General features: G+C 45.2%; 1 long non-coding RNA gene across 1 annotated transcript; it reads right to left on the bottom strand.

Annotated features, from left to right (window-relative positions):
• Positions 1-455: 455 nt before the first annotated feature.
• LOC147985033 (uncharacterized) lies at positions 456-2065 on the bottom strand. Its single transcript, XR_015616385.1, has 2 exons — positions 827-2065; positions 456-769 (listed from the first exon to the last, which is right to left on the bottom strand). It is a non-coding gene; the product is annotated as an uncharacterized LOC147985033 (long non-coding RNA).
• Between the last annotated feature and the right edge of the window lie 16628 nt (positions 2066-18693).

The following is an 18693-nucleotide window of genomic DNA, read 5'->3' as shown; positions in this document are numbered from 1 at the left end:
CATGCCACAATAAAAAGAATTACATTTAGAATTATGTTAGGTAGCATTCCACATCAAAAATTCTGTTTTTATCATTTACCTACTCGAGGACGAGCAGGAATTAAGCTTGGGGATGCTTGATACGTCTCCAACGTATCTATAATTTTTGATTGTTCCATGCTATTTTATTATCTTTTTTGAATGTTAATGGGCTTTATTTTACACTTTTATATTAATTTCGGGACTAACCTATAAACACAAGGCCCAGTGCAAATTGCTGTTTTTTTTGCCTATTTCAGTGTTTCGCAGAAAAAGAATATCAAATGGAATCCAAACGCAGTGCTCAAGAGGTAGCACAATGTTTTTACGGAAAATGCCCACGGGTCAGTTCCACAGCTCTTTCAATTTGAAGGCACTAACAGAAATACTAATAGAGAAATAGCAAAGCACCATCTTTTTGGTAATCCAGGAAAGTATAAAAACACCATAACATGATTTTTGCTAATGGGGTATATACTGATGTACCAGTACAGGTTTGCTGTCAAACTTTACTTGTTGTTTGGGATGTACTACTTTTACGAAACTTAACTGAACAGGACTGAATTGCAACACTCAGAATTTCATATCATTTTTCAGAACTTTATTATATCTTCATTTTTGTAATCTGCTGCCTGTTCCTGCTATTTTTTCAGGGTTTTTTTTGTGAACTGAGTCTTCTGCGTTCCAGTGCTGCATCTTCCTCTAAATTCATCTCTTTTTTCATAAATGTTACATCCTGTTTTTCGGCAACCTGCAAAAAAGAAGGATCAAAATCTGAAAATTGAGGAAGTACAGGGGGGCGCCGGACCTGGAAGAGGAGGTCGTCGCATGAGCAGCCTAGCCGGATACAGCTGCAGAGCAAGAGACGATCGGAGGCGGAGCTAGCAGTTGGACTGCGAACCATGGAAGAGCTCGATTCTGTCGAGCGCGAACAGGTGAGCGAAGCCCGAACTTAAAGAGGAAGACTAGCTGAACTGAGAAAGTAAACCAATTTGTCACACACATCTAGTGGAACTGAATAACAACACACAGACTGACGAGTGTACAATTCATCAAACTTCTGGACAGTAGGGCACCAGCGGTGGGCAGGGACATGTGCACCAGCTGGGGTAGGGGACGCATATGGGAGCCCAAGGTGCGGGCGGAAGGTGGCTCGACACAATCAGCCTGGGAGCTGCGACGGGTGAACGACCTGGGGCGGCCGGGTTGGACTGTCGGTCGCAGCAGCAGCGAAGCCAACGCCCTGGCCACACCAGGATGAGAGGCAACCAGAAGGAGGTGGAGGGGCGTGTCCACGGCGGAGAGCTTGAACGGCCAGTGGTTGCACGTTGAACTGCCTGCACACGGTGGTAGAGCGGCAGCGGCGCATGGATCTGGTGCGGGGCGACAGCCGCGGCGCCGGTTGTATTGCGGGGCGGCAGTGGGATCTGGGAAGGAGGCGACGTCCGGCAGGTCAGGGAAAGGAGATGGCGACCGTCAGCGCATCAGAAGGAGGAGGGTGGCGCGCAGTGGAGAGAGGCGGTCGGCGCGGGGGAAGGAGCGGCCGGCGCGCGGGGCAGGGAGGTGGCCGGCGCGGGGAAGGAGGGGGGCCGCGCGTGGGTCGGGGAGGTGGCTGGCGCAGGGAAGGAGAGGCTGGTGTGGGGGAGAGAGCCGGGCGGCGACGCGCCGGAGGGTAGCCCGGGGGCGGCGCGCCGAGGGGAGCCCGGGGACGGCGCGCCGGAGGGGAGCCCGGGGGTGGCGCGCGGGGGAGGAGGTCATGGCGGCGAGGATCTCATCGGGGTTGTGTCAGAGATGATGAGTGTTGGGGCATTTTCTGTATTTGTCTTCGGGTCGGGGAAGTTTTAGACGTGCCTCTCTCAATTGGTTTCGAGATTCGTCAGATCGCGCCCTTATAGTCCTGATAGTAACAGAATAATATTACGTTTCTAGTAACAGAATAGTCCAGTATATATATATATAGACTATAGTCCAGTATATATATATAGGTATACAGGACTCCTCTTCTGTACTTTTGAGAGTATATACTTCCATTCTCAATATACCTCATATACGCATTAATTATACCTCTTTATTATTCTCAATATACTTTATTAAATATTCTAAGATATCCTAATACGAGTTTTTTTTTAGCATCAGTACAAACTCCGCACATGCCACCCCCACCACCGGCCAGCCTTCCCCGCTCCGCCGCCCGCCCCCCACCCCCTCCACCAACCTTCTGCGATGCTGGCCCAGCGCTAGGGGCAGTCGCCGGTAGCGCACCACCCCGTCGCTCCACCTCCAGTGAGCCAGCGATGGGATCCGGCCCTCCCCAACCAACATCGCACCATACCTTCTTCCCCTGCACCTTCCTCCCCCTCACTCCGCCCCCGCCGCCAGCAGTAGACCCGCCCCGGTGATCGCCTCCACCTTCCTCCGGCACAGGGCGCCGCCGCCTTGACCTAGACCAAGACACCGTGCTCCTTCGCCACTGGATCCCGTTGTCGGCCACACCGCGACGAGCCCGGGCACCACGAGCCGCCGCGAGGCCAGCCATCACCGGATCCGGACAACCGCGGCCCCACACGACCCGCCATCGTCGGTTCATAGCCCGCAAGGCCTCGCGCAAGCTGCCTCCTCTCCCTCCGTCGCATGGGGCCGCCCCACCTTCTCCTCCTCCCTGGTTCAGATCGAGCCAAGGATGAGATTTCTCCTCCTCGTTGCGGTCCCCAGCCATGACGCCATCTGTGCTGCTCGGCCACCGCCCCACCTCGTGCAGCTCGGTCGTCGCCCCTGTGTAGCTCGCCCCCTCCCCCCATGCAGCTCGGTCCCCGGCCAAGGCTTCCATCCTCCAGATCCGGCGGCCATGGCATCTGCTGCCTCCTCTATGCCTGTAATGGCAGCGACAACCACCCGTGCAGTACAGAAAAGGGCTTCTTTTTTCCTTTTTTGTTGTTCTGGATGTGCAGTGTTGCCGGATCCTGCAAGCAGTACGTTGTGTGCCTTCGTGTGGTTCATCCACGACCGCCGCAAATCCCCTCCCTGCCCTACCCTCTTTATTCCACAGTCGGGCACGCTCGTCATGGGGCTGCTACTGGTCTGAGACGTGGGACGAGCTCGAGCGCCTGGTCTCCTTGCACGCGCATGATGGAGGCGATGCAAGTCAGGGAGGATGGTTGGCGTGCGGGTTCCGTACTGCCTGACCGAGCCAGCCACATACATGGGTGTCGTGCCAGTGCTGTTCGCCGTGGACGCATGGTGCAGTGCACCTCGTCATGTGGTGCGGTTCGGAACAGTTTCTTCCCACATTTTTTCTAGATTTTTCATGTGCAATTCAGTCACATCACTTGAGCAAAATAATTGTGTGTGTATTTTTTCAGATTATGGCTGTTAATTTGGGTGAATTCAGTTTCTAATGAAGTGTCACATCCCTAGCTTCTGGCATTTCACTAGGCTAGTTTCATGTGTGCATCATGTTTAAGTTTTGCCTAAACTTGAATTGGGGATGTTTAAACCCTAGCACCAAATGAAATTCAACTAGGACCACAATGAAATATTCTCAATGATCCCAAAATGCCCTTTGGAAATGTTCATCATTCCTGATAAAGGTAAAAAACTCTGCCAAAAATGATAAACATATTTCCAGGTCATTTCTGGATTTTTGAATTAACTCATATTGTAATTGAATTGGGGCATTTAAATCCTATAAATATTTTGAATGCTCTAATGATTCTGAAACTAGTTGAGGGTTGTTGGGAATAATTTCAACAGTGCCCACAAATATTTTCAGGATTTTTGGAAATGCTCTGGCATTTTTAATAAAGACAAAACAATTGCAGAAAATAGAAAACAGAAACAATTAATAAAAGAGAGAGGAGAAAGGAACCTACCTGGCCCACTTACCTGTAGCCGGCCCAGCTTGACCAGCCCAGCCCACCTACCTCGTCGCTCGTCGTCTTCCTCTGCCAGTAGGCAGAGGCGAAGACGCACGCGCGCGCCGGGAGGCCTCCACCTCCTGCTTTGCGCTGGCAGCGTCCCTGCGAGTCCAGCTGCTTGCCTGGAGACGCCATGCTGCCCCCCGACTCTCTCTCGCTCTCTCTCGTCCCCATCCTCTCCCCTGGCTCTCTCCCTCGCACGCACTGAACGCAGCCGCCGCCGCTCACCGTTGCCGCACCCAGAGCCTCCCCCTCGACCCCTCGACGTGCCCAGTAGCTCCGCTACCTCGTCCTTGACCTCCTCGCCAAGCCAAGCGACGCCGGACGCCCTCACCGCCGTCTTCTTCAACCTCGGGCCACCGAGATCGCCGGCGACCGTGCGCCCGCTCCGACGCTTCCCCGAGCTCGCCGAGGCCACCGAACGAACCGCTGTGAGCTCCTGCGTGGATCCCCTCCTTCCTCCCCTTTGATTTCGAGCCGTAGACGTCGCCCCCTTGACGACCGTAGCCGCCGCCGCTTGAGCTCGTCGGCGGCGCAGCTCCGGTGACCAAATGGTCACCCCGGCGAGTCCAACTTGCTCCCCGCAACGCGTAGTGCCCCGCTAGACCTTCGCCTTGCTTGTTAGCACACCGCAGCGCTAACCCGCACTAGCCCCGAACTCCGGCAGCCGCCGCGGGTTCCACTCCGGCGAACTCCGGCCACCCCCGCACCTCCCGTTGGTCTCCCTAGATGCGCACGGGCATGGGCTATCCTATGGTGCCCCTGGCGCGTCGATCCGTCGCCTCTGGTGAGTTCCGAGCAAACTCCGCCGTGGTTCGAGGTCACCGCCGGCGAGACTCCGGCGACTGTCGACGTGGCCACTTAGTTAGCACTAATCACTCACTAATTGACCTCCTGACCCACTTACATGTGGGCCCAACGCCTAAACTATTTAGTTTAACTTTCTGTTAGATTAGCACTACTTCCAGTGGGCCCCGCTTGTCAACTTTGACTTGGTCACGTCAGCTTTGACCGGGTCCCACATGTCAGCCTCTGTAGCTGACTATGTGTCACTGACAAGTGGGCCACACCTGTCAGGTTTGACCTGGATGGTCTTGTTGACCAGCTGACATCAGCATGACCTAATGCTGACGCAATATTTCCTTTCTGGAATTTAAATAAATCTTAAATGATTTATTATTTTCAGAAAATGCCCAAAACTTCTAAAAATCATAGAAATTCAACCGTAACTCCAAATGAAATAAATTATATATGAAAAATTATCAGAAAAATTCAAGGAATCCATCTGTACCATTTTCATGCATGTTAGAACAACTTAAGGCCATTGTTTAGGACAAATCAAATGAATGGTATTTAAATAACCACATGTGGAGTTTGAATTTGAACTTTGGGTTCAAACCAACTTCATTTAATTGTGTTACTAGTTGCATTAGCTCAATCAACAACATATTGCCATGTCATTATCATGCATCATGTTGTGCATTGCATTGATTTGTGTTCCTTCTCTGTTGCCAGTGGTTGTCCCCTCTCGATAGACGTTGTACCGACGCTGTGATCGTTGACACTGATGAAGACCCAATGATATCTTCGGAAGTGCCAGGCAAGCAAACCCCCTTGTTCATCCCGATACAATCCCACTCTCTCGCTCCTGCTCTCTTTTATTGCATTAGGATAACAACAATTCGACTGTTACATGCTGCGGTAGCTGAACCCCTTTTCCTCTGCATGACCTGTCATTGCCACAGTAAATAGATGAAACCCCACTAGCATGAGTAGGACTTGTTTGAGCCCTGATGTGCCTACTCATTCATGCTTGTTTGTCATGCCTGCTACTGCTTAGAGTTGAGTTAGGTCTGATTCATCGGGGATGAGTTGGAATGTGGTGAACATGTCCTACTGTTGAGAGCTAAGTGTGTGAACATGATTTGGTAAAGGTAGCGGTGAGAGGCCATGTAGGAGTACATGGTGGGTTGTCTCATTGCAGCCGTTCTTAGGAACTGAGTTCTGTGTCTGTGATCCATGAAAAGCTACTACCACTCATTGGGATCCTTAATTGACCCTCTCGGCTTCTTAATCACCCTAGTCCTCTGTCCAGGAGTTGCAACTAGTTTCTGGTGTTTATAGGATATGTGTTGGCGGCCGTGCATAGCGCTGACCCCAGGGGTGGGCTATGTTGCAGTAGATACACCGTGGTCGGGCATGCCGGGCGCCCGTTTGGTGTCTCGGAACCCTGTACACATCGTTCGGGGCCGTATGTGCAAACCTCGGCCGGACTCCCTGCGGATGGAACCTGGATAGGCGATAAACCTGGACTAGAGACTTTGAGTGTTTAGGTAGGCCGTGGCCGACACCCTCGTTGGGCTTCCGCTTGAAGGTTGCCGAGTACATGTCGTGTAAACGACGGTAAGTGGTGGGAGCGTGTGTGAAGAAGTACACCCCTGCAGGGTTATCATTATCTATTCGAATAGCCAGATTCCTCGGATATGGAAACTTGGACCCCTTGCATAGTTCATAGACAAGTGAAAGTGGACACTATAAAACTCGCAAGATAAGTATGAGTGCTATGGATGGCCTTCTCGTAGGAAGACGGGAGCGGATCCATAGTGGTGTATTGATATGGTGAATATGTGGACTCGTGTGCCCAACTCAAAAGAGTTGCTTGCAGTCGTAGTTCAGGTTAGCCACCGAGTCAAAGTTGGCTTGCTGCAGTTAAACTCCACCACCCCCCCTTGTTGATACCGATGCATATGTAGCTAGTTCTGATGTAAGTCTTGCTGAGTACCTTTGTACTCACGTTTGCTTAATTTATGTTTTGCAGAGAGACTTCAGTCTCGCTAGTAGTTCTGCGTGGACTTCGATGTTTAGCTTGATACCTCAGCTACGATCTTGTGCCCTCGGCAGGATCTGGTAGTTAGTCAGGCTTCTTAGCCTTTTTCATTTGTAGATGTATGTACTCAGACATGTTAAGCTTCCGCATGTGTTTTGATTTGTATGCTATGATTGTTGGGTCATGAGACTCATGTTTGTAATTTCTCGCTCCTCGGAGCCTAATGAATAAATACTTGAGACGTAGAGTTATGTTGTGATGCCATGTTGTATTTACACATATCGAGCATATTGTGTGTATGATTGAAATGCTTGGTATGTGTGGGATCCGACAATCTAGTTGTTTATCCTTGGCAGTCTCTCTTATGGGGAAATGTAGTCTAGTGTTTTCATGAGCCATAGTAGTCCGCTACAGCCCGGTTCACCGGAGTCCTACTAGCCCAGCACTACTGCTCAGGACACTTGACTGGCCGGCATGTGTTTCACTTCGTTCCTGTGTCTGTCCCTTTGGGGAAATTTCACGCGGTGAAATCCGGAGTCCTGCCTAGCCTGCTACAGCCCGGGTTCCCGGAGTCCTGTTAGCCCAGTGCTATAGCCCGGATTCACACGCTGCTGACCGACATGCTCGATGTGATTCATGTATGCCTGTCCCCATAGGTTGGTGCCGCTTTGGGTTCACGACTAGTCATGTCGGCCCGGGTTCTCTGTCATATGGATGCTAGCGACATTATGATATACGTGAGCCAAAAGGCGCAAACGGTCCCGGGCCAGGTAAGGTGGCACCCGTGGGAATACCGTGCGTGAGGCCGCAAAGTGATATGAAGTGTTACATGCTAGATCGGTGTGACTTAGGATCGGGGTCCTGACATGAAGTTTGTTAAATCCCTCTGTGTTGTTCGGCTGGCGCCGACATGAGGTTCACTTCTACATGGTAGCTTGGATGCCTTGGCATTGCACGTTGTCATTTGCTGTGGTGTCGTGCGGGTGTGTGCGGCGTGCAGCTCGGAGCAAGCGGGCATGCAGTTTAGATCGTTGTTTGTGGTTTTTTTGTCTATCAAATGTATCTGGTTGGGATATGATGTATTGTGTATACAAAATATTTGTTGAGAAGTTTATTTCAACAAGCATTAATGGTTCATTTTGAGAGAAAAAATTTGTTGATGAAGGCCATTTCGAGGAGTCTTGTGGTTCATTGTATTTAATGAGGAGTCTTGTTGTCTCATGCAGTTTGCTATAAAAACTGACAGATGTGGCATTGAAGCTCACTTAGTTGTCCCATGCAGTTTGCTATAAAACTTCTACGTGGTTCACTTGTCCCACTTGTAAAACACTTGTAAAACAGGAAAAACACTTGTAAAACAAGGAAAAATACTATCTCAAAGAAGCTCACTTCTATATTAGATGTAGTTCACTCGCTCAGTCACTATGGTACACTCGCTTGGTCAACGGGCGTAAAAAACTTGTAAAACAGGGAAAATAATATCTCAAAGAAGCTCGCTTCTATATTATATGTAGTTCACTCGCTCAGTCATTGTGGTCCACTCGCTTGGTTAACGCGCGTAAAAAACTTGTAAAACAGGGAAAGATAATATCTCAAAGAAGCTCGCTTCTATATTAGATGTAGTTCACTCGCTCAATCACTGTGGTCCACTCGCTTGGTCAATGCGCATAAAAAAATAAGTATGAAAAAAGACAACAAAAACTCATGAGGTTCACTTTGGTAGTGTTGCGGTTCACTTTCGGGAGTGTTGCGGTCCACTCGTTCAAAAAAGAGTTGAAAAAAAGACAACAAAAAATTGTGCGAGAAAAGTTTACGTCTAACAAAAAGAAATCAAGAAGTTTGTTTGCCCATATGATGCAGTGCGGTTTTTAGTCTGAAAGCAGCGCGTTCTTCTGTCCGATGCAGTGCATATGACGATTTTGGTCTCGCGAAGAACAGAGTGTCCGCTTTTCGGTAAAATCAAAACTGCTCTTAAACTGAAAGGAATTAGAGAGAGTGTTCTACATGAAGAAGTGCCTATCGTCGATATCTTTCCAACGGCGTATGATTTGAATTATTCCGACCAGCAGTTCGTAAATATTTCGCAAAAAAACGCCAGCTGCCTCTCGACGTCAACTGCATGATTTTCAAAATTAACTAAAAACCATAAGGAATCTCAAAAACATTTCAACATGTGAAAGTTGTGCCTTGTCCGTAGCTTTCCAACGGTGTATCATACATCTCGTTTCGACAAACGGTTAGAAAACAGGAGCGAAAACAGTACTGAAAATTTCAAAAAAATTGAAAAACATAATTCCGCGATTTAGTAAATTTGAAACAGTTCTTAAACCGTAACGAATTAGAGAAAATAATAGATATGAAAAAGATGCGCCTCGATGATATCTTTCCAACGGTGTATCATTTGCTTCATTCTGACGAGCGGTTTAGAAGAAATCGCGAAAAAATGCTCGCTGCCACTCGTCATGGGACGCACCATTTTCAAAACTGCTCTTAAACCGTGTGGAATCTCGAAAAGTGTTCATCATGTCGAAGTTGCGCCTAATCCATAGCTTTCCAACGGTATATTATACACCTTGTTCTGATAAACGGTTAAAAAACTAGAGCGAAAACAGTACCAGAAAAAACACGGCGTGCAGTTTTTTTGCGACGGGAAGTTCACTCGCGTGAGTACTGCAGCACACTTGATTCAAACAATGACGTGCACTTGCGTTGAGCATCCCGTGCGGAAGTGTTGTCAGAATAACTATTCTGCTAATATTAGCATAATAGACCGGCTTAGAATAGTTATTTGGATCACGTGAGGCCCTATATAGAGCGATCGGGTTGTTCCCGAACTACCCAACCCGCTACAGAAAAAAAAACGCCCCACCATCCCACAACCGCTCGTCCCTAACCTCCCCTGATCCCCTATGATCCACCGTGATGGCGCCTCCCTCCCCTGGATCCGGCACCTCTCGCTGCCGTCTCCCCAGCCCCGACGCGCCTCTCCTCCCGCCACCTCCTGCATCTCGCCGCCCCTGTTCCTTCACCCTACAATGCGCCGCCACCATGCATCTCGCCGCCATCACCACCCTCCCTGGATCTCGCCGCCGCGTGGCTCCTCCGCCACGGCCGCGGGCTTCCTCCCCCATGGCCGACGTTCCTCCTCCCCAACGGCTGCCGCCTGCCATCGCCCCCCCCGACACCTCCTCTCCGTCACGACTCCCGTCGCCACCCTCCAGCCCCGGCACCTCCTCTGCCGCCCTTTCTCTCAGATCCGCCACCAACCCCGGCGCCTCGGATCCCCACCGCCGAGCAGTTCCCATGCAGGTCTCCCACGTGCTACTACTGGTCAACTATGCCGTCGCGCGAAGTTCACCGATCAGAGCTCCGGTCAGATCCGTCGCCGGTGCATCACCTTGGTCAGTCTCCAACGCTGCCCTGCATCTCCTCCTATTACGGCTGTCCATGGCCACCTCTCGTGTGCCTTCTCCTCCCAGGTCACTCCCGTTGGGCTGGGATAGGATCCTCGTGCGTACTGCGCCCAGTTGTCACCGTGGACTGCTCCAAATCGTCACCGTGAAGAGCTTCCAAAGCTTTCCTACATGTTGATGTATCCCGCATGCACATCTTCAATCTCCTTCATGTATCTTCTGTGTTTAGGAAAAATGCTCGATGAAATTTATATTCCGAGAAGTTCATATATTATTGTGTGGAAAGGTCATGTATTAGTATTACCTAGTAAGTGAAAAAATGGTAGTGTGTTCATCTTCTTCCAGTCAGTGTTCATATGTGTTCAGTACATGTTCATACATGTTCTGTTTGTTTCCGCAACTCTGATGTGAAATGGCTCGACACTAAGCACGTCCGCAGGGCTGTGGCCTGCTGCCGCTGGTGAGTTTGTGTCCTAGCGATGTGTGCATGTGCTGATGGTGTGAGTGCGTGATGTATGTCTATACACACGAACTGGAAAAGTTTCAGATCTTGTAGCCTGCTCGTGTGCACTACAAGTGTTTGTGTTTATGCCCCAAGGAAGAAAACATGTTATTTTTAATCGAGAACATAATTTAAAACACACACTTGGGCAACCAAGCTATCTATGTTTTTCTATCACAAAATAAATCATGCCAATGCAAATTCAAAACTTCATATATGGATTACAAAAATATTTTGCATGGCGTTCCAGTTTGTTTGTTTGTTGACTCAAAACTTCATGAAGTTCGATTTCTGCAAAAGAGGATTTTGAGCAAAGAATGATTTACCCATTAAAAAATATAGAAGTTCAAATGAAAATAACAGTGTAGTTCAAAGTTAAAAAACTAAACTTTCACTTAAAAAAATAAAATCCTAGAAGTTCAATTTAGAAAAAACAATAATTTGATTTTCATCATTTCAAAAAAAACCGAGAAGTTCAGTTTAAGGAACCTAAGAAGTGCGAATTTAAAAACTCAAAAATTCCTTTGTGCTAAACAAATAAAAATTGAGAAGTTCAAAATAAAAAAACAGAGTAGTTCGATGTATATGAAAAAAACAAATTATTTTCGTTTCTAGGAAAAACAGAAGTATGAAACTTCAATTTTAAAAATTTGTTTAATGCTTATTTGAAAACATATTTTTTTCTAAGAATAAGACTAAGAAGTTCAAATTAAGAAAACAGAGAAGTTCAACGCATATAAAAAGCTCAGATTTTTTCTCTTTACTAAAGAATAAAATGAAGAACTTCAAATTAAAATAAAAGGACCAACTAAAAAAAGTTTACAAAGTGTTGATCTTTATTAAAAAATCTAGGATTTTCATAGATATCCATTTTTGTTAGATTATCAATGATGAAGTTCATATTGAGAAGCTAGTCAAATTTGGTGTTTATTTAAAAAATCGAAAACAATTCTTTACTAAAAAAATATAAAAAGCGGAAGTTCAAATTGAAATAACAGAGAAGTTCGGAGTTTATTAAAACCTAGCATTTACCTATTCAAAAAATAAAAAACACAAGGCCATTTTTTTGCACTTTAAAAAACAACTCATAAATGGAAAAAATGGTTGCTAGAAGTTCAAGTGCTCGGTCCGAGAAAGTTCAAAAATTCTTGTGAGAGAGGTTGAACAAAAATACGTGACAGAAGTTCAAGATGAAAACGGCAGGAAGTTCAACTACTACACAAAATGCATTTCAGATAGGAATATAAGAATAGAAAATAAAAAGCTTCAAAGATTTGTTGCAAGAAGTTCACGTGCTCCTCCCGGTGAAGTTCAAGATCTCTAGTGTGAGACGTCCGACCTTCAATTACATGTAAAAAATAGGCAAAAAACGACATTGTTTTTGCCATTTTTAAAACTGCTCTCAAATGAAAAAAAATTGTAATGTATGTCTACATGAAAAAGATGCTCCTATTCATAAGCTTTCCAACGGTATATTGTATGCTATATTCCGATGAATGGTTTAAAATTTTCTGTATACCGTTAAAAACACATTTATACGCATTAAAAAAAATATTTTGAACCGTTGCGAGTATGAAAAACTGATCAACACGAAAAAGGTGCGTGTTTTCAACAACTTTCCATCGGTATATTATTTCATCAATTCCGGTAAGTGGTTTGAGAGTTACGGCCAAAAAACAACACGTCAAAAATAGAGTGAAGTTCAAACAAACATGCCTGAGAAGTTCAGCTACTTCATGCAGTGCATTTCCATTCGCGATGAAGGCAGAAATCATGATCTCGTCATTTTCTAATTTACTCCAGAACGGTAGGAATATCATTTGTGTAAGTTCAAGTCCTCGGTCGGAGAAAGTTAAAAAAATTATTGTGAGAGAGGTTTGTATAAAAGGAAAATCATTTGTGTAACACTGACGAATGGATGAGAAAATTACAAACAAAAATATGTCACAGAAGTTCAACGTGAAAACAGCAGGAAGTTCAACTACTACACTGAATGAATTTCAGATGAATAACTTTTCAAACCGTCGCGAGTACCAAAAAATGATCAACACGGAAAGTTGTGTGTTTACAGTAGCTTTCCACCGGTATATCACTTGCTTAATTCCGGTGAGCGGATGGAGAGCTATGAGAAAAAACAGCACGTGAAAAAACAGAGTGAAGTTCAAGTAGACATGCTGAGAAGTTCAAGTTCTTCACGCGGTGCATTTTCGAAGAATCTGTTTCGCGATAAAGGCAGAACGAATGATCTCACCATTTTTGAAATTACTTGAAAATAGCTAGGAATCAGAGAAAATCATCATCATGAAAAAATTTCGCATTTTCCGTAGCCTTTCAAGGGTATATTATTTGCCCCATTCCGATAAAGTTTGTAGAAATTACGGCCAAAAAATATTTTTAGCCATTTTCAAAATTGACTTAAAACCATAAGGAATTGGGAGAAACAATATATACCAATAAGTTTCGCATTTCATTAAGCTTTCCAACGCCATATCATTTGTTGCATTCGGACATACGGTTCAAAAATTAGCTCGAAAATACAAATTCACTAGAACATGTGTCATTTTCTAAATCTCTTTTAAACCGTTCAAAACTAGAAAAAACTCTCAACATGAAAAAGTAGCGCATTTCATAAGATTTCCAACGCCATATCATTTGCCTCAATTGGATTAGCCGTTTAGAAATGACATCGATGAACTCGGCTGTTCGGTTTGCAAAATTTTACTATTTTCCAAATTAGTCTTTATCCATAGGGAATTAGAGAAAACTTTCAACATGTGGAAATAGCGGTTTTGCTGTAGCTTTCCAACGCCATATTATTTGCCTCATTACGATAAACAGTTTAGAAATGCGATCAAAAATATGATTCACGTTTTTTGTATGAAGAAAAAATGGTTTTTATAAATGCTTTTAAACCGCTTACATTTTACCAAAAATTCAACTTGGGTCATGATAGTCGTGTCCATAGCTTTCCAACCGTATATCACAAGCCCCATTTGGACACTTTTTTTGCTGAAGTTCAACCTTGTACTCGGGGAAGGTCAGGTGCGTTACTCGGGGAAGTTCATGTTGTGATCAGAATATTATTCTGATCCCGTGATCAGAATAGTGTTTATATATATATATATAGGAGTAGGATTTTCTACAAGTGCTTGCCACAGAACTAGTTAAGGGTTTCAACGGTGCAAAAGTTCTCAAAAATTCTGAAAAAAATACTGAACCAACACACCTATAATATAACATGATCCAACGGAGGGATTAAAAAAATATGACTGTATGTGTCCTGGACAAAAAACAAATAGTTCAGTATATATTTATGTCGCAGTGAGCTGAAATGCTTATTATTTTTGCCGAGGACACATAGATGCATATTTTGACAATCCCTCCGTTGGATCATCTTATTACATTAGAGAGATGCTCCCATATTTATTTCATATTTTTGATAACTTTTGAACCGTTAAAAGTTTAGGGACATTTAACTAGTTCTGTGGCAAGCTATGGTAGACACAGTTTTACCTATATATATATTCACTCGGATATAGGTTATCATAAAGTATTATTGTTGGCGTTACCCTTGAGGTAAGAGGTTGGGAAGCGAAAGATTAAAGCTTTGAACTCATAAGTATCACATGAGTGTTAGCAATTGTGAAAGATTTAATGATAGTTGAGTATGTGGACTTGCTGAAAAGCTCTTATATTGACTCTTTCTGTTGTTATGATACATTGCAATTGCTTCAATGACTGAGATCATAGTTTGTTAGTTTTCAATGAAGTTTTTGATTCATATTTTACCTTCTGAACAAATTTTTACTTTGTCATACGAAATTGTATGACAATATATGTTGCTGTTCTAAAGATGATCATGATGCCCTCATGTCCGTATTTTATTTTATCGACACCTCTATCTCTAAACATGTGGACATATTTTCGCATACCCCAAGGTGAAAATAATTGGGATTCTTTCCACTAGTAAAAAAGTGCATGCGATTGAAGTCATTGTAGGGGAACGTTGCATGGGAAACAAAAAAATTCCTACGGTCACCAAGATCAATGTAGGAGATGACCATCTATAAGAGGAGAGATTGGATCTACATACCCTTGTAGATCACTAAGCAGAAGCGCTAAGAAACACGATTGATGTAGTCGAACGTCTTCGCGATCCAATCACGACCCGTCCCGCGAACGTCTTTGCGATCCAATCACGATCTGTCCCGCAAACTCCCAATCCAAGTGCCGAACGGACGACACCTCTGCACTCAACACACATACAGCTTGATGAGGCCTTCACCTTTGCGAAGCGAGGGATGGTGAAGTAGTAGCTCGAGTCCTCTAGTAGCACGATGGCGTGGTGGCGGTGGTGGTGGCGAAATCTCAGCAGAGCTTCGCTAAGCGCTACGGAGAGGAAGAAGGCTACGAGAGAGAGGAGGGGCCGCGTCATGGCGTATGAGGGTGCGCCTGCCCTCTCTCTACCTCTCTATATAGGGAGAAGGGAGAGAGGGGGGTGCCCCTAGGGGATCCCATCTAGGGCCGGCGGCCACAAGAGGGAAACCCTAGATGGGTTTTCCCCCTTAGGAGACTTGACCCCGAGCTAAAGGGGTGGGAACCCTAGGGGGCACCCCTCCTCCTCTGGCAATGTGGGATGGGGTGAGGGGGCGCACAACCCCTTAGTGGGCTAGTTTGCCCCCTCCCCCTGGCCCATGAGGGTCCCCAACACTTGTCGGGGCCCCCCGAAACCCCTTTCGGTCATGCTGGTCATCACCCGGTACCCCCGGAACACTTCCGGACTCCAATACCCGTTGTCCAATATATCAATCTTCACCTCCGGACCATTTCTAAGTTCCTCGTCACGTCCGGGATCTCATCCGGGACTCGAACAACATTCAGTAACCACTATAATGACTCAACTATACTTATATCGTCACCAACCGTTAAATGTGTAGACCCTGCAGGTTCGAGAACTATGCAGACATGACCGATAAACATCTACGGTCAATAAGCAATAGCGGGACCTGGATGCCCATATTAGTTCCTACATATTATATGAAGATCTTATCGGTCGAACCGCGATGTCAAGGATTCAGCTAATCCCGTATGCAGTTCCCTTTGTCTATCGGTGTGTTACTTGCCCGAGATTCGATCGTCGGTATCCCCATACCTAGTTTAATCTCGTTGCCGGCAAGCCTCTTTACTCATTCCATAATACAGGATCCTGTGGCTAACCTATTAGTCACATTGCTTGCAAGCTTATTATAATGTTGTATTACCGAGTGGGCCCTGAGATACCTCAACATCATATGGAGTGACAAATCCCAGTCTTGATCCATGCCAACTCAACAGACACCCCCGGAGATACCTGTAGAGCACCTTTATAGTCACTCAGTTAGGTTGCGACATTTGGTACACACAAGGTACTCCTCCGGTGTCAGTGAGTTGCATGATCTCATGGTCATAGGAACATATACTTGACATGCAGAAAATGATAGCAATAAACTTGATACGATCATATGCTACGTTTATAGTTTGAGTCTTGTCCATCACATCATTCTCCTAATGATGTGATCCCATTATCAAATGACAAATCATGTCCATGGTTAGGAAACCATAGCCATCTTTGATCAACGAGGCTAGTCCGATAGAGGCTTATTAGGGACATGTTGTCTATGTATCCACACATGTATTTTAGTTTCCGATCAATACAATTCTAGCATGGATAATAAACGATTATCATGAACAGGGAAATATGATAATAACTAATTTATTATTGCATCTAGGGCATATTTCCAATAGTCTCCCACTTGCACTAGAGTCAATAATCTAGTTCACATCGCCATGTGATTAACACCCAATTAGTTCTGCAGTTTGATCATGTTTTGCTTGTGAGAGAGGTTTTAGCCAACGGGTCTGCAACATTCAGATCTGCGTGTACTTCGCAAATTTTATGTCATACTGTAGATGCTGCTACGATGATCCACTTGGAGCTATTCCAAATGGCTCCTCCACTATATGTATCCAATTTGCTACTGAGAGTCATCTGGATTGGTGTCAAAGCTTGCATCGACCTAACCCTTTACGCCGAACTCTTTATCACCTCCATAACCGAGAAAATCTACTCAGAGTCATCCGGATTAGTGTTAAAGCTTGCATCAATGTAACCCTTTACGCCGAACTCTTTATCACCTCCATAACCGAGAAACATTTCCTTATTCTTCTAAGTATAATTATGACCGCTGTCCAGTGATCCTCTCCTAGATCACTCTTGTACCCCCTTGCCAGACACATGTCAAGGTACACATTAGGTGCGGTACACAGCATGGCATACCATATAGAGCCTATGGCTATGGCATAGGGGACGACCTTCGTCCTTTCTCTTTCTTCTGCCGTGGTCGAGCTTTGAGTCTTACTCAACTTCACACCTTACAACTTAGGCAAGAACTCCTTTGACTGATCCATTTTGAACTCCTTCAAAATCATGTCAAGGTATGTGCTCCGTGAAAGTCTTATTAGGCGTCTTGATCTATCTCTATAGATCTTGGTGCCCAATATGTAAGTAGCTTTACCTAGGTCTTCCTTTGAAAAACTCCTTTCAAACAACCCTTTATGGTTTCCAGAAATTCTACATCATTTCCGATCAACAATATGTCATCCACATATACTTATCAGAAATGTTGTAGTGCTCCCACTCACTTTCTTGTAAATACAAGTTTCTTGCAAACTTTGTATAAACCCAAAAGCTTTGATCACCTCATCAAAGTGTATATTCCAACTCCGAGATGCTTGCTCCAGTCCATAGAACGATCGCTGGAGCTTGCAAGACTTTTAGCATCCTTAGGATCGACAAAACCTTCTGGTTGTATGACATACAACCTTACCTCACAGAAACCGTTATGGAAACTCTGTTTCGACATCCATCCACCAGATTTCGTAATCGAAAAATGCAGCAACTGCTAACATAATCCCAATAGACTTTAGCATAGCTACGAGTGAGAAAGTCTCATCATAGTCAACTCCTTGAACTTGTCGGGAACTTCTTTGCGACAACTCAAGCTTCATAAATGGTTACATTACCATCAATGTATGTCTTCTTAAAGATCCATTTATTCCGAGTGACCTTTTGCCCTTTAGGTAATACTTCCAAAGCCCATACTTTGGTTTCATACATGGATCCCATCTCACATTTCAGGGCCTCTAACCATTTGTTGGAATCCGGGCCCACCATTGCTTCTCCATAGCTTGTAGGTTCACCGTTGTCCAACAACATGACCTCTAAGACAGGGTTACCGTACCAGTCAGAAGTTGTACATACCCTTGTCGACCTACAAGGTTCGACAGTAACTTGATTCGAAGCTTCATGATCATCATCATTAGCTTCCTCTTCAACTGACGTAGGTGCCACAGAAACATCTTTCTGTGTTGCGCTACTATCTGGTTGAAGTAAAGGTTCAACAACCTCATCAAGTTCTATCTTCCTCCCACTCAATTCTTTCGAGAGAAAACTCTTTCTCAAGAAAGGACCCGTTCTTAGTGACAAACACTTTGCCCTCGGATCTGAGATAGAAGGTATACCCAACTGTCTCTTTTGGGTATCCTATGAAGAACCATTTGTCCGCTTTGGGTTCGAGCTTTTCTGGCTGAAGCCTTTTGACATAAGCATCGCAACCCCAAACTTTAAGAAACGACAACTTAGGTTTATTGCCAAACCACAATTCATATGGTGTCGTCTCCACAGACTTAGATGGTGCCCTATTTAAAGTGAATGTAGTTGTCTCTAATGCATAACCCCAAAACGAGAGTGGCAGATCCAATAAGGTACGATTACGACATTCGGACACACCATTACGCTGTGGTGTTCTAGGCGGCATCAGTTGTGAAACAATTCCACATTGTCTTAAGTGATTTCCAAACTCATAACTTAGATACTCTCCCTTCGATCAGATTGTAGGAATTTGATCTTGTTACGATGATTCCCAACTTCACTCTAAAATTGTTTGAACTTTTCAAACGTTTCAGACTTATGCTTCATCA

This window comes from Triticum urartu, chromosome 2A (genome assembly GCF_056163025.1).
Source record: "Triticum urartu cultivar PI428250 chromosome 2A, HENAU_Tu73, whole genome shotgun sequence".
Classification (NCBI taxonomy): domain Eukaryota; kingdom Viridiplantae; phylum Streptophyta; class Magnoliopsida; order Poales; family Poaceae; genus Triticum; species Triticum urartu.
The sequence above is the reverse complement of the archived record's forward strand: the minus strand, read 5'-3'. Positions and strand labels throughout refer to the sequence as shown.